Here is a 15,067-nt window from a genome sequence, read left to right as displayed (position 1 = left end):
AGAAGAAATGCTGGATTACAACAGGTGAGTCAACTCCCAATTTCCATAAAAACGCAAGTAAACATTGTTCTTTGAGTAAGAAATTCTTAAGCGGAGGCAAGGCATTAAATATTAAGTAAAATGTCCAGTTACCCATTTCTTATTTTCTTTTCAAATGTGCCCATTTGGGCTATTAACTTATATATGGTATATTTGCTTATATAGCTTGCTCTTTATTTTTCAAAATTACTCTGTAGATTTGTCTTTTATTGGATGAAAACTATTATGGTCTAAGAAAAATTTTAACAAATATTAATCTTAATTTCAGAAAAATTTAAAGAGTATTCCTTTTCAAATTACTTCCATCATTAACTGTGATCTGTCCAACTTAAGATTTCCTTCTTTTTGCAAAGTTAACAGATGAAATGAGCAAAATCCTGCATTGATTCTTAGAAGATTAAATACCTCTCTTCTAGTAAAATTCCATTTCATAGTGGATCAACTGAAAAAAAAAAAACAGGATTCAAATATGTGAATTTCATACTATGATATCTTCATATAAAAAAGGATAGAGATAAATGTCTAAGTACCTCAAGTTTTACCTCTCTTAAAATTTCAAGTTTAGATTTCATTTATAATTCAGATCCTCTTCAAGTATACTAAATTATAGTATTAGATTAAAATAAAGAGCACACTTAAAAGACTTCTATGAAGGATCTTGTATTTCCTTTGAGCCTATTCTAATTGCAAAATTCTTATCACAAACTTCCCTAATATTCCCTTAAAAATCAAATATATACCTTGAAAATTAATTTGACAAAAGTAGCTGAATTAAAATAGCTTAGGAACTTTGTTGTCTATTTTCGTCCCTCGATTTTTGTTATGTTTAGCTATGTTAATTAATGAAAAAATGTGTAGTCTGGTCTTGACAGAACTCATTTTAAGTTTCCATTCATAAGGAAAATACATATTTAACACTATCGTTTAATGTTCTGCATGTTTCTTAAATTCATACATGATGTAATTTCATATACACTTGATAATATGCCTATGCTCTTTTGATTTTTAAAGCATGGCAAATGCAGTATGTTCATTTAGTCTCTGATTTGGTTCCAGGACCACTGTAGAAAGAAGTGATGAGCCAGAATATGTCCCAACTTACAAACAGGAATAAAATGAAAAATATGTAGGTAGTGAATAATGAAGCCAGTCTGAACAGGGAGAGGACAAACACTCTAACTGATCCTCCATATAAGGAATTCATATAAGTACCACCAGGAACAGATTCATGGGTTGTAGGGCAGGGAAAGGGGGCCCAAAGGGTAAGATATGTCCACATAAAGGGATACCTGACTTCCCAGACTATAACACAGTTAACGTCAGCAGATTTGCACAATATTCTCCAGGACTCCAGAAGATGAAGAGTCCCCTGGGGCAGAGGCCATCCAAGAAGGAATGAGGGTACCCACGGACCTTTGGGGGGGCACTTAAAAGTTCACATGAGATCCCAATAGGTAGAGAGAAAAGGGAAAGTCATCCTGGGTGAAAATTGTAGATAAGCTAAAGCACATTCTGGCAAGAGTGAGAACCAGTCTGGTTGTAGCGGAGACTTTAAGGGGGAAAAGTAGAATAGAATGGAATAGTCCAGACTGTAAAAGCCATTAAGTCTACAAAGCATAGAATTTTAGTGATAAGGATCTCTTGAAATCTTCTGAAAAAAAAAAAATCATAAAGTCAGCAGGGAAGGAAGGCATGCAGCGAGGAAGATGGGATGGAGATAGAGATAGAGACACGGAGGGCAATGAGGAGGCTGAATGATAGTTTGGTTCGGGTGATTTCTGCTGTTATTCTCAGGCAAATGAAAAGGCAGATGGAAAGGGTTTACATTGAGGTCAGTGGTAGTTTGACTCTTTTGGTACTGTTTCCATTTATCACTTTCACTGGTTCACAATACAGGCCATGAATTTTATGTGACTCTTCTATGAAAAACAAGAAACTTGCAATAAGACCTTCATTTTCCTTTAGGTACAGAAAAAGACTATATAGTGATACTCCTCCACTTCAGCATCCTTTCCATCCATCTGTGGTTATCATTTTCAAACAGTGCAGAGAAGGTCTTAAAAGAGTGTATATACCAATATGTTATCTATGGGAGGTACCAAACTGTTTGCTCGAAATAAATCCAGATCATACCTGTGCACTGAATTAACCTTTTTCTCACTCATCTTTAAAATCCTTGATCATCTTGTTTAAAATTTCTACCTTTCATAATGTCTTCAAAGAGAAAGTTCCAGCTGGATCAAGGCAAAATGAGTCAACAATTAAAAAAAAAAATTGCCTTAGCCAAACCATCATGGCATTTTGCAATGACACTGGGAAAGATAACCTCTTGTTCTCATCGGGACTGCACCCAAATTTCTAATACTAGTCATGAGACAAAATAGTACTTGGGAATAGGATCTGGTTATAGCCAAACTGGAAAATGATGGGTTGAAACCATAATGACTAAGAAACCAAATTACCTAATTTTTAATAATTTTGTATTGTGTCTGTATCTGTATTTACTTCCTTTTGTTTTTACTTCAATTTCTCTTTAAGTCCCCTACCTTTTTCTTCTCTTTCTCTTTAACTTTTTTATACTACATTCTTTTTCTGATGCCTTGTTTTCCAGGAAGAGTTACTTTTAAACAAATTATTAGAGAGAGAGAGAGAGTGTGTGTGAGAGAGAGAGAGCGCTCATGCACGCTGAATTGGGGGCAGGGGAGGAGAGGGATAGAGAGAATCTTAAGCAGACTCCCTGTCTGGCATGGAGCCTAATGTGGGGCTTGATCTCAGGACCCTGAGATCATGACCTGAGCTGAAATCAGGAGTTGGATCCTTAACTGACTGAACCACACAGGTGCCCCAAGAAAAGTTACGTTTTAGCATTTTCAGCCTTTAGCTTCATAAACTCAAAATCTAATCAAGTAGATCAAGTCCCAAGACCCTTTGTCTGTCATCCTATAGTCAGTATTAGTGCTTCCAAATACAGACACATCAATCCAACTATTTCTTATCATATTGTAGGAAAATGTCTATCTGATCTACTAAGCCATTCCCCAAAATGAAAGGTACTAGCACAACTGCAGTTAGAAACAAGATCTTGATTACTTCTTTTTGAAGGATTTACCCTCTGGATTTTGATTTTCAGGCTTATAGTGCTGAAGAGAATTTGTGATCTTTTTTGATGTCATGCTTTCACACTCCAAAAATCTTCAGTTTATCTCTTTTAATATGGATAGATGCAAGAAAGGAAAAAAAAATCCATTCTGAAATGGTACAGAAATCTTCCTAAATTATTCCAATAGCAGAATTTTGTGTTCTCCTGAAGGTGAGTTGAGTACTTCTATCCCTGTGCTATTGTAGTCTTTGTTTCATTTGTAGAAGAATGAAAGCTTAGGTATTGCTATTGGTATCTCTTTTCACGGTTATGTAATTATTAACCTCAATTTATAGAATAAAAAATACAGAATAAAAGAAGATAAGACTGAATATTACTCTGAAGAGCCAAATGTCAAAGTAATTGTAGACAGAAGTAAAGATTAATACTTTCTAATTCTCCATCAGAACAGCCTCTCAGATATCCATGGAATCTTAGGCCACCTCCATTTTTTTGAGGCTCTGAATGTACTTAAAAATCGACTTAAATCCACTACAGGGTTACTAAAGTGTAGTACATTGTCAATGTGGCTATTTAGCAAATTAACACTTAAATGCATGCACAATCCAAATGACTTTCAATGGCCTCATTTGAAGATACCTTCAAAAAATTCTACATTCAGGACACTCTCAAAAATGAGGCTCCAAAGGGCTTCCCAGCCCAGGCCCCTGGGAGAGGCCTGGCTTTTCTGCTCTAAAAACCTCCCTGGCCAAGAAAAAAATGTAATGACCCCTGAATTCTGAGGAAATTGCTTAGTTGATGGTATGCCCCTCTCTTCAACCCAGCTGAAAACACCTTCACAGTTTACAATGGTGCATTCTGGAAATGTCTGAATTGTCAACTACTATGTTGCAAAATTAGCAAACAAGTTTGGTGCAGATTGACAAACTAACTGACTTTGCCACAGAGCTAAATAGAAAATTCCTTTTAGCCTTAACTGACAGAAAGAAAAAAAAAGTTAGAAGATAGCTCATGTCATCAATATCCTGTTCTCTGCCATTTGCCTTTGAAGCAACTCAAATTCTTATCCAATTTTAGGTCTTGATTCCTCATTGATATGATGCAGAGAAAAAATGTATCAGAAGTTCATTCCAGGCCTCTGCTTAAGCATATCTATTAGGATAAAGAAGAATAACAAGGTCTATGAGGCTTATGGCTGATTACAACTTAAATAATACACCAAAATTCCAAATGTTAAATTAGAGCTTCTAAAAGTTGGTTCTAAAGAATGATTCCTACCCTTTGCAATGCCCGCTTGAGTAAACAGCACTGGGAAGGAAGGAGATGTTTAACTATAATGATAACAACACACCCAGATCAATCACCTTGTTAATCTCTTTGTACGGAATGCAGTATTAACACAATGGTAGTTTGGGGGGATTGCCTTTCTAATGAATAGCAAGGGATGGTTTAAAGCTTACATTCTTTGGGGGCCACGGCATGTTAATTTCCATTGCTCTTTTTCATAGACCCATCAATCCCTTTCCTATAAAAACGAATTCTCTAGCAGAGCAAGTTCTATACATTTTGATTTTGTAATTTCATCAGTGATTGGAGATTGTAACACAGGTGCCCTCTTGCTTGCATTGGGACTCCCAACAGTATCTCGAGCTGTGACTCAGTGACAATTCTTAATGTACCTGCTCTTAGGGAACACAGAGGCTTTCCTGGGTCAGGGCTGTGCAGTAAATGAAAGGCATAGGTTTCTGTCAAGAATGTTCATTTCTCCGGCTGGACTGTAAGCAACTCTAGGGCAGGGCTGCACGAGTCAGAGCTCTTCACGGGCCACCTGCAGACAGATGTACCATCCTTTGCTACAGGGGTTAGCAATGCCCAGTGCAGTAAGATGACCTGAGTTTTTTGTACTTTATGGGTTGCTTGAGTGAGGAGCCTGGAGGGCTGGGTGTCAAGTTAGTAGCATCAATCTTTCCTTAAATATTGACTCCATTAAAGTAAATGTCTTGACCTTACTTAGCAGGACAGCAGCAGATAAGAAACATTGGGTCAGGTGGTTTAGGAGGTTTGGGGATGGATTCGAGTATTCTAGACGGATTCTAGACAGCCAATTTAGATTCGTTTGTAAACAGTCTCTTTTGCTTGTTTCCCTTGATTAATTTTAGCCTCTGCTTGGGTTATAATGGGTACTGTATAAATGTTGAATTAATGAAAAATCTCTATTAAGGACACTGGTTGGATCTGTGCATCCAAAACCTTTCTTTGGAACTTATATATGAGGTTTTAACAAGCAACATTGTAATAATTATTTCAACTGACCAATCCTGCAGTAGGTTCTTCCTTCTTCTGCTCAGAGCCAATGGCGAGATGGTAGAACGATTGGTCATACTATACACATTAGCTCCTTTATAACAAGCTGCCTGCCCAGAATATAAAGCAGTAATTACCAATCATGTGCTCAAAGAATATTCAAGGAATAATAAAGGCACAGGGAAATTATAAAAGTTTTAAAAGCAAGATACAAAATCTACTAGTAATACGATCCCTATGTTTTTAAAATTATGGACATTTAATATATACTAACATATGCAGAGGAAAAATGCCTGAAAGTATATCTATCAAAATATGAGTAAGCAGTTATTTCTTGACTGTGGAAATGTGGGTAATCTTTTTTTTTTCCTCACCTGTGTCTGCAACTAACCTTTAAAAATTATAGGTTACTTTCCCTATGAGAGAAACAGTAAACATTTATTAAAAACAAAAGCAACAAAAACAAAGAGTTCCTCTCCTAGGTTTTGCAACAACTGTTAATCAATCCTGGATATTAGCCACTAGCCGAATGTCTATTTTTAATGAGAATATTTCGGGTGCTTGGCCAGCAACAATCAACTCTCTTAAAAAATCTTTGATTCTGAATAGGCACTTATGAGTTATTTAGAGCCCCTACAAAATTATACATGTCCAGTTTGTTCTGAAAGGAAGGATTGGTTTTTTCCCCCACCAGCAGGAGGTACACAAATAGATCTCAAAATGTTGTCAAGAAAAATGGACATAGATATTTTTTTCATAATGCTGTGAGATCGTCAATTTCTGTTGTAGTTTACATGTTTAAAGATTTTTTTTTTTTTTTTTTGACAGAGAGAGAGATCACAAGTAGACGGAGAGGCAGGCAGAGAGAGAGAGGGAAGCAGGCTTCTTGCTGAGCAGAGAGCCCGATGCGGGACTCGATCCCAGGACCCTGAGATCATGACCTGAGCCGAAGGCAGCGGCCTAACCCACTGAGCCACCCAGGCGCCCCTGTAGTTTACATGTTTAAACATTGGCTCTGAGACAGGTCCAGGGATATGTACCATGTTCATGTGCCAAGAACACGCTTGTAAACACTATAGTTCAAACTGGCTAAATAGTTATTTCTTCCTGGGGAGCTCCTTTGGCCACTGCTTGGACCACAAAACTTAGAAATATAAGCAGTAGGTAGCTGCTCTTCTCTGGTAGTCAGAGAAATACCAAAATGGTTGTCCGGGAGAGACCTGTTAGACATAAAAATTGATATGTTGACATCAAATCCCAATTCTACATGTTTCAGTTTAATTGATTCTCATCACAATTTTCACCAAAGTTAAAAGGTGAACAACAGAGAATGCATCGTTTCTAGTCTTTTTTTTTCTTTTTTTCCTGTTATCAGTAAGTCAATCAAGCAGTCAGTCAATCAGCAGTCAACACTGAACATCTGTTATATGCCCAGAAGGATGCTCATCACTGTCTCCATGTCTTTAGGCTTTCCTTTCACTTTCGAGCAGAACAATGGACTCTGTTTTTTGTTTTTTGTTTTGTTTTGTTTTTATGATTGACTATGAGCCTTAGAATAACTGGTACTTTACAGTTGACTTGATACACATCAGAGTTCTGCTGGTATCTACGTATCTATGATGTGTTACAAGGCTTGAATGCTTAGACTTAAATCCGATTCCCGTCCTTCATCAGCTGTCCAAGTCAGGAGTGAGCTGTTTGCCATTTCTGTGTGTCAGGCTTCTCATCAATAAAGAGGAGGTAATAACTGTACTCACCTTACACTGCTGTTCTGAGGAATAATGAAATGAATATTTGTAGACAATTTAGAAGAGTGGCACATAGTAAGTGTTATGTAAGTATCTGCATATTTGAAAGATTCTCTCTAACTTCAAAACCTAGCATGGCACCTACTTAATCTTCATTGAGTAAGTCATGTAAATATTCTGGAACTCAATTTTCTCTTTAAAACTGGTCTAACAAAAGTCATTATACCAGCTAACTGTGAGCTGTCACTGAAATAATGGATGTTTAATCATTGTAAATGTAAAAGGTACATGTGGGGTTTTTCTTTGTTTTGATTTTTGTTTTGTTTTGCTTTTTTGCTGTTCGTTTATAAGGGCGATTGATATTAGCAAAACTGATCATGAAATAGTTTCGGCACAGTTGCTTTGGAAGCGTCCTGTCACTGTTTAATCAGACCGTTATTCCGTTTGTTAAACTATTGATTAGCACTGTAGAAAAACTAGAAAACGGCAGGTTTTGACCCTGACCCATGGAATCTCAGTAAACAAGCTCGTAAGAAGACATGATTTGCAATGCGTTTGTTTAACATTAACCAACCTGTGAAGTTGATCAGCACCATGGTACACATCCCTGGACCTGTCCTCAGACCCAATGTTCAAACGTGTAAATATACTTGTAGATTTCAGGGGGGGTTGGGGGGCTGGTTTGGCTTTGCTTTGGTTTATTTTTTCTTTTTGGTGAGACTGACAAAACGTCAAGACTCAAAGATATATCAAGAACACATTTTCCAAATGCCAAAAAGTAAGTGACTTACATGTTGCTTACACTCTAGAATTTGAGATTGTTGGGCATTTTAGTACTCCTTCTCAGCCTGGCCAGTCCCAGTTCTGGTCTAATCGTCGTCACTTAATTCAGTTCCAAGACGCTTTTCATCATTATCAATTTGTGGATGAATAAGAGGGCAACAGGAACAGATGACTGGCTCTCCAAGGCAGCTTCTTGAGCAAACAGAACCCCGTAACTTCCATCTTTATGTCTCTTACATACAAAGAAGTCTTACAAGCATGCCTAGATGCTGCTTCTCATTAATTTGAGGTTAACCTGGATATGATTGTTTAGAATATGAATTGAAGTTTAAAAGACTGTACAGTCAAATCCTTGGTTAATTTCAGTTCAATTCATTCTTTGTGAGATAGACATGAGGAAACATACATACAGATGTTTTCCAACAGAACGCTTTTTAGAAATTAAAAAGAACATTGATTAAAATCTTTAACATTCTTATAAAATATTCTTAAACTAGCTGAAAAACATGCCAGTTTTTTTTTTTTTTCACCATTGGGTGGAATGGGTATAAATGTGAGTAAGTGTATCGCTGATGGAAGCTAGGGTGATGTATGCTCTCGTATTTTATTTTCTTTCCACCTCTTCCCCTTTTAAAGAGTTGGTCTTCCGGTCGCTGACATACTGAGCTGATCTCACCTGAGTGTGAATATGTTCGCTTGCACAAGTCCCTGTTGTCCTCCAAAACAGAGTAATACTGAAGCGTATTTATTAAACAAGTATAGACATCTTTTGGCTTGGTACCTACCCAGACTACTAAGATTCATGGTCTCAACAACCCACTTTGAATTTTATAAGGCAAATGTAGTTTAAAAAAAAAATCAGTTCTGCTATTTGGTGGTAGAATAACCACAGCTAGTCTCCTGAATTTGTCATTGTCCAATGTATAGGCTGCTTTTCCTGGAGCAAAACCCAGGTTTTCCTGTACCAAAGCCGGATAAAGAAAAGAAACAATAGGAGCAAGAGCTACACTATGAAATAGGAGAGAGAATGAGGCCACAGGGAGCTGCTGGAAGCCTCCCCAAGATTTTACTTGGGTGTTCTGGTCATGTTTGGATCACAAGAAACATTATTAAATATTACTTAAATATCCAATATAGCTTATTTTTATTACACTAATACAGGATTGAGAACTATGTGGCAAAAAGATGAAAAACATTTTCGAATGTCTGGAGAAATCTCCTTATGATGACATCAGTTAGCTAAATCATTCCAAGCTGGAGTGAAAAAACTGAGGGCTCTGTTTATTCTTTTCTTGGGATTTCAGCAAAATAAAAGCACTCAGTTTTATTATAGCATCATCATAAATGTTTGGGATATACCCAAATGATTCATTTTCAGTATGCAGAAATAGATGAGATCACCTGGCTTTGTGGCATGTGAGTTTTCACCTAAAATGTTTAAGAAATGATTTTCTTTTAAAGCATCCCATTAGCTCACCTAATCACAATTCATTATCCTATGTTTGTGGTCAATGAAATCATTGAGAATTGACACAATGATATATAAGAGTACATCTGTATTGACCAGATTTGGGCAGAAAATTATTTTTCAAGGGCCCTTCGTAGTTAGTCTATCTCATTCTCAATAGCTCTATGATCCTGTGGAAATGGTCCTCACTTTATGTCATAAGTAGATGGGTAAAAAGACCTCTTTTTATTTTTAGTTCCTTTCTTCCTTATTTTTGCACAGACCAGTAGCTTATTAAAAGTAGGCATGTGTATTCTTTGTTTACTTTCTGTAAGATAATGACATGTAAAGAGCTTACAACAGGGCCTGGGATATAGTAAGAGCTAAGAAATATTACTTATTGTTGTTGCGGTTGTATTTTTTTAAATCCGTGAACCACATAAAATAGCTTAGGTTCTTAAAAATTTTTATGAGAACCTACTTTTTTTTTTTTTTTAAAGATTTTATTTATTTATTTGAAAGAGAAAGAGCCCGGAGGGAGAATGAGAAGGAGGAAGCGGACTTCCCACTGAGCAGAGACCCCCCCACCCCGCCCAATGCAGGGCTTGATCCCAGGACCCTGAGATCGTGCCCTGGGCTAAAGGCAGATGCCTAACCGATAGAGCCACCCAGGTGCTTCTATGAGAACCTACTCACGGGGTGCCTGGGTAGCTCAGTGGGTTAAAGCCTCTGCCTGTGGCTCAGGTCATGATCCCAGGGTCCTGGGATTGAGCCCCGCATCAGGTTCTCTGCTCATCAGGGTGCCTGCTTCCCTTCCTCTCTCTGCATACTTGTGATCTGTCAAATAAGTAAAGAAAATCTTTAAAAAAAAAAAAAAAAGAACCTACTCTTAAGCAGGACATTATTTTGAAGAACAACTATCATATACCAACCAAACCATAATTCCAAAAATTTAGTTGGTAGTCTTGCCTGAAAACCAAATGGGCAAGTTTAATTTCGAGGCCTATTGGTAAACAGTTTGGGAACGGCCTCCAAACTTCTATTATTATAATATCCACAGATCTCCAGAATAAATGGCTTTCCTTTTATTTCCTGTTTTAGGGCCCCTTGAAACATTCAGCCACTTGGCATTAGCATTTGTTGTCTTGTTTGAAGTTGTCACACAGTTCACTTTTCACATGTAGGACACTCTGAAAAAAACAGATATCTGTAACAGACATGGGCTACAAAGTTTTGATGCCTCCAGTAGTACCTGGGTCGGCTGCAATGTCTGTTTACTCTGGTCTTGGTCTTTAATAAATATGCAGACTTGCCTTGACAACCACTTGCAGCACAAAGCATAAGATGTGTTTCTAAGATAAGGAGAACTTATTTATTAAAGGAACATGCAAAAAGATGTTGGATGTACATAATAGTGACTCTGGCAGAGAAGACACAACCCTTGCAAGTGAGAATTGGGGTTATGACTATCGTTTATATTAAAAACATAATATGGAAATATACCTTATTGTTATTTTGTCTGATATTTTCTATGTATGTTTGGAGTGTATTTGTGAAAAGTGAACCCCGAAGAATTGAAAAAGAACCCCAAACACCTACTATACCAATTTCTAAAGAGCAAATTAAAACATTTCTTCCTTGGTTATGGTGAGAAGATTATTTATACTTTATATGTCAGAAGGATAATGATTCAGGCTTCTGTGGCCTCAATAGTATATTTGGTGACCGAAATCCCATGGATTTGCGGTCTGTCATACCTATTTCCTTACTTTCTCTATTCAAAAGTATACTGTCCTAATGTAGTTTTCTCAATTAATTTTGGTAGGAATAAAAGCAATAAAAATGTACTCATATTGTTTTTTCTAAATTGTTGGCAAAACTTCAAATGCTTACAAATCTACAAGCTTAGAAATATATACTATATAATAGTTTTACTAAAGGAATTACAAAGGGGCACCAAATGGCTTATTTATTTTAATTCTGATTATTTTTTTTTAAAGTAACTATGTAGGAAGTACAGCTCAGAGGAACTGGGGATCTGGGTATAGAATAACTTCTTACCAGTTGAGAGGATCAAATTCTTAAAGTCTATGACAGGAGAATTCCAGGTTGGGTAACTTAATAGCTTATGGAGCTTATGGAGAAAACAGTTTATGGGGTTGGGGCCAAGCCTGTGTGAATCTGTAAAATATTTTTACACTCATAAAAGTAAAAATATTACCAATGATGTTATTACATATTTTAAATTGGTAATAATAAAGACAATTAAATTTAGATTTTTCACTTTTTGCTCACTAAAATGTCTTTAGAATCTCTCCCAGAGTTCCAACAATTGCGAACTCGTACTCCTTTGTTGTACATAAATACACATCTACTGGGACACATTCTTAGTGTATGACCTTATTTCCATAAAATGTTTAATGCTTTTTTGAGCTTATGGATTAGAGGCATTGTCTCCTGCTTGCTATCTCCCAGTGTGGGCCCAGGAACAAGAGGAATGTAGATGCTCGAGATGGAGAAACTTCTGGAAGCCATCATTAACCTACTAGGCCTAGATGAGTAGATGTTTCTCAAGCCTATTCCTCTGTCTCTCAAAGCAAGTGTTTCTAACCTGGGACATAAAAACTACATCCTAAGGCACAAACTGCTTAGATCTCCCTCCCCTTGAAGCAAGAACCCAACAGGGCTGACCACGAGCCCAAGTTCCCTTAGGTGTTCCAAGCCTTCACACAAAAGCATTTCTTCTTACTGTGCATCCATTTTTCTTTCCTTTCCATTTTCAGCCTCAGCTCTTACTCTTTTCCCCTCTATTATCCTCAACTGGACTGACTGGGACTTTGTACGTACTGCTTGGTATTAAGTTCACATGAGTTTGGAAAAGATGTCATGAAGCAGATCCATACGTGAGTTTTGCAGGTACACGGCTGATCACAGTTAAAAATTACCATTATGAATCATTTAAATATGATGCTAATGAAACAACAAAATTATTAATGAAGGCTGTATGTTCATTAAAAAGCATTCCCTAGTTTATATGGCTAATGTAAGCGTAAGTGTTAAATTCCCTTATTTTTCAACAGTTGAACAAAACAAGAGCGATTGGACTAAAATTAAAAGCTGGCAGGTCTCTGAAAATGTCTGTGTTTGACTTTCACCTTGGGAGATAGGACCTGTAGGTTCTTCTGGCATAGTAGCAGGGAGAGCTAGAAGTGTGACCTTCATAATTCCAGAATCTCTTTCTTATGGGATAATCAAGTAATTTGTGTCCCTCCTCTTCTGGGAGTCTTTGGTCAGCAATTAGGAGAGTACAGGGTCATGTCCATGAATTCTGCCACACCAGCAACTTAAGAAGGGCAGCTTAGACAAATCACAAACCTAGGGAGCACCTCTCCCTGAGTCCTATTTTCAATCATTCCAAACCACGTCCCCCTTTTATTTAAATATATCTATATGGTGATTTTATTTTACTTTGAAGCTGACTTGGTTTTAGGCAAACCAGACTTAGGGAATAGGAAAAATGAGTGCCTTGCTCCTTAGGCACGATTTTCTGATGATCTTTAGCAAAGGTGTTCCAGCATCAGCCCTGAAATGAAATGTTTCATTATTTAGCTTAGGTGATATAACGTAATTCATTTCTATTTCTTATTATGGAAATTTTCAAATGTATACAAATAAAGGTAGAATAATACAGTGTAACCCCACAGATGCATTATTTAGCTTGAGCAATTACCAACCATGGCCAATCTTAAATCCACACCACCCCTCCCCCTCCCCCATTATTTTTAAAGCAAATCCCAAGTATATAATTTCCTACTAAATATATCTGTGTCTGTCAGCAATCAAAAAGTACTTTTTAAAAAGTAGTCATGTGGCACAATTTTTAAAATCAAGACAACCTACTGATTACTGGTGATGTCTTTTTTTTTTTTAAGATTTTATTTATTTGTGTGTGTGTGTGTGTAAGAGAGAGAGAATGTGTTCATGTGAGCACGAGCCGGGGGTGGGGGCAGAGGGAGAAGCAGACTCCCCCACTGAGCTGGGAGCCCAATGTGGGACTCCACCCCAGGACCCCCAAGATCTTGACCTGAGCCAAAAGCATACGCTTAACCGCTTAACCTTCTTAGCCACACAGGTACCCTACTGGGGATGTCTTGAGACAATTTAGAGAACGCTGAGTAAGCACTTGGGGGAGGAGGCTGGTACACATTTTGAAACCTGACCGAAGGGCATTTCAGGTTGGCTAGGTTCTATCAGGAGGGAGTGTTAGGTAAGTCATGGGTATTAAAAAGAAGGATATTTGGGCAAAACTGAGCAAAATGTAGGCTAGAAAATCCTCAAGGAAACAGGCAAAGAAATGACAAGGTATAAAAGAGAAGCAATTTTATAAGGGTTAGATTTTAAGAAGGCAGACTATTGAAGCTTGAGGATGACATTTTAAATCAACAAAATTCAGAATATGGGAAATTTTATAGGACAAGTGACTTGGTTTCCCCATCCAATAAATTACAAGAGAGAAAAAGAGAGATGAGGCTTGGTTGAACTTGTGTCTCTTTTTTTTTTTTTAAAGATTTTATTTATTTATTGACAGAGAGAGATCACAAGTAGACGGAGAGGAAGGCAGAGAGAGAGAGAGAGAGGGAAGCAGGCTTCTTGCTGAGGCAGAGAGCCCGATGTGGGACTCGATCCCAGGACCCTGAGATCATGACCTGAGCCGAAGGCAGCGGCTTAACCCACTGAGCCACCAGTCGCCCCGGACTTGTGTCTCTTAAGTCTCTTTGATTCTGTATCAATCAATGAGTGTGTGAACCCCGTTGGAGACAATCAGGCCTATGTGAATATGGCCTAGATATTCAATATTAAGAAAATGGATCATTTAAGGGGTGATAATTTGGTTTCTTTAAGACTTACCTTTGTGAGATAGATACTGATTTCTACATGGGTCAAATTATATGATGACTTGAATTTGCTTGGAAATAATGTAGTAATGGTTGTGATAAGGGTAGCAAGGAGGAAAGGTATACATAAGGATGAAATAGAACAGACAAGTATCAGTAGTTGTTGAAGTTTTGTGAAGACAGAGTGTTCTTGTTCTACACACAACTTTGGAATACATTAGAAATTTTCCATATTAAGAAGGTTTAAGTTTCCTAGTTTAGAACTTCTACATGTATTATTCTTGATATCTCTCCCAAAAGTCTGAAAGCAGAAGGAAGATACTATAAATTCCTTCAACCAACCAGAAATTTCTATTACCTAGCGTCTTTGTGTTTTGATAGATGAAATTAACAATAGAGTAAGCCTAAGACACACTAAAACATTAAATCATTTTCAATAAAATTTGAATTTTAAAATGGATCTTGCTGTATTCTAATTCTTTGAAAATTGACGATCCACGGCAGGTATAATCTCCTCTTAACAGAACACTGTACGCTCTAATTATGTACAGAGTTTTTCTCAATCCTTAGCTAGACAAATGAGACTTGTAAGCAGTAATTTTTCTCTTCTGTGTCTGTGAATTTATGAATATCCATGTGTGCATGTATCCCTCCGTGAATTTTGGAGGACATCTTAGAGGTTGGGGGTTATTATTTTGGAATACTTATACACAGAGAGGTCCACGTCACTTGACAAGAGTAATTCCGATGT

General features: G+C 37.2%; 1 protein-coding gene across 1 annotated transcript in view; it reads right to left on the bottom strand.

Annotated features, from left to right (window-relative positions):
• The window catches only part of SLC38A4 (solute carrier family 38 member 4), a 64,165-nt gene that overhangs the window by 37,931 nt on the left and 11,167 nt on the right, over positions 1-15,067 (bottom strand). The window lies entirely within an intron of this gene.

The sequence above is a fragment of the Lutra lutra genome, chromosome 8 (assembly GCF_902655055.1).
Source record: "Lutra lutra chromosome 8, mLutLut1.2, whole genome shotgun sequence".
In the NCBI taxonomy this organism is placed as follows: domain Eukaryota; kingdom Metazoa; phylum Chordata; class Mammalia; order Carnivora; family Mustelidae; genus Lutra; species Lutra lutra.
This window is presented reverse-complemented; position numbering and strand designations above follow the sequence as displayed.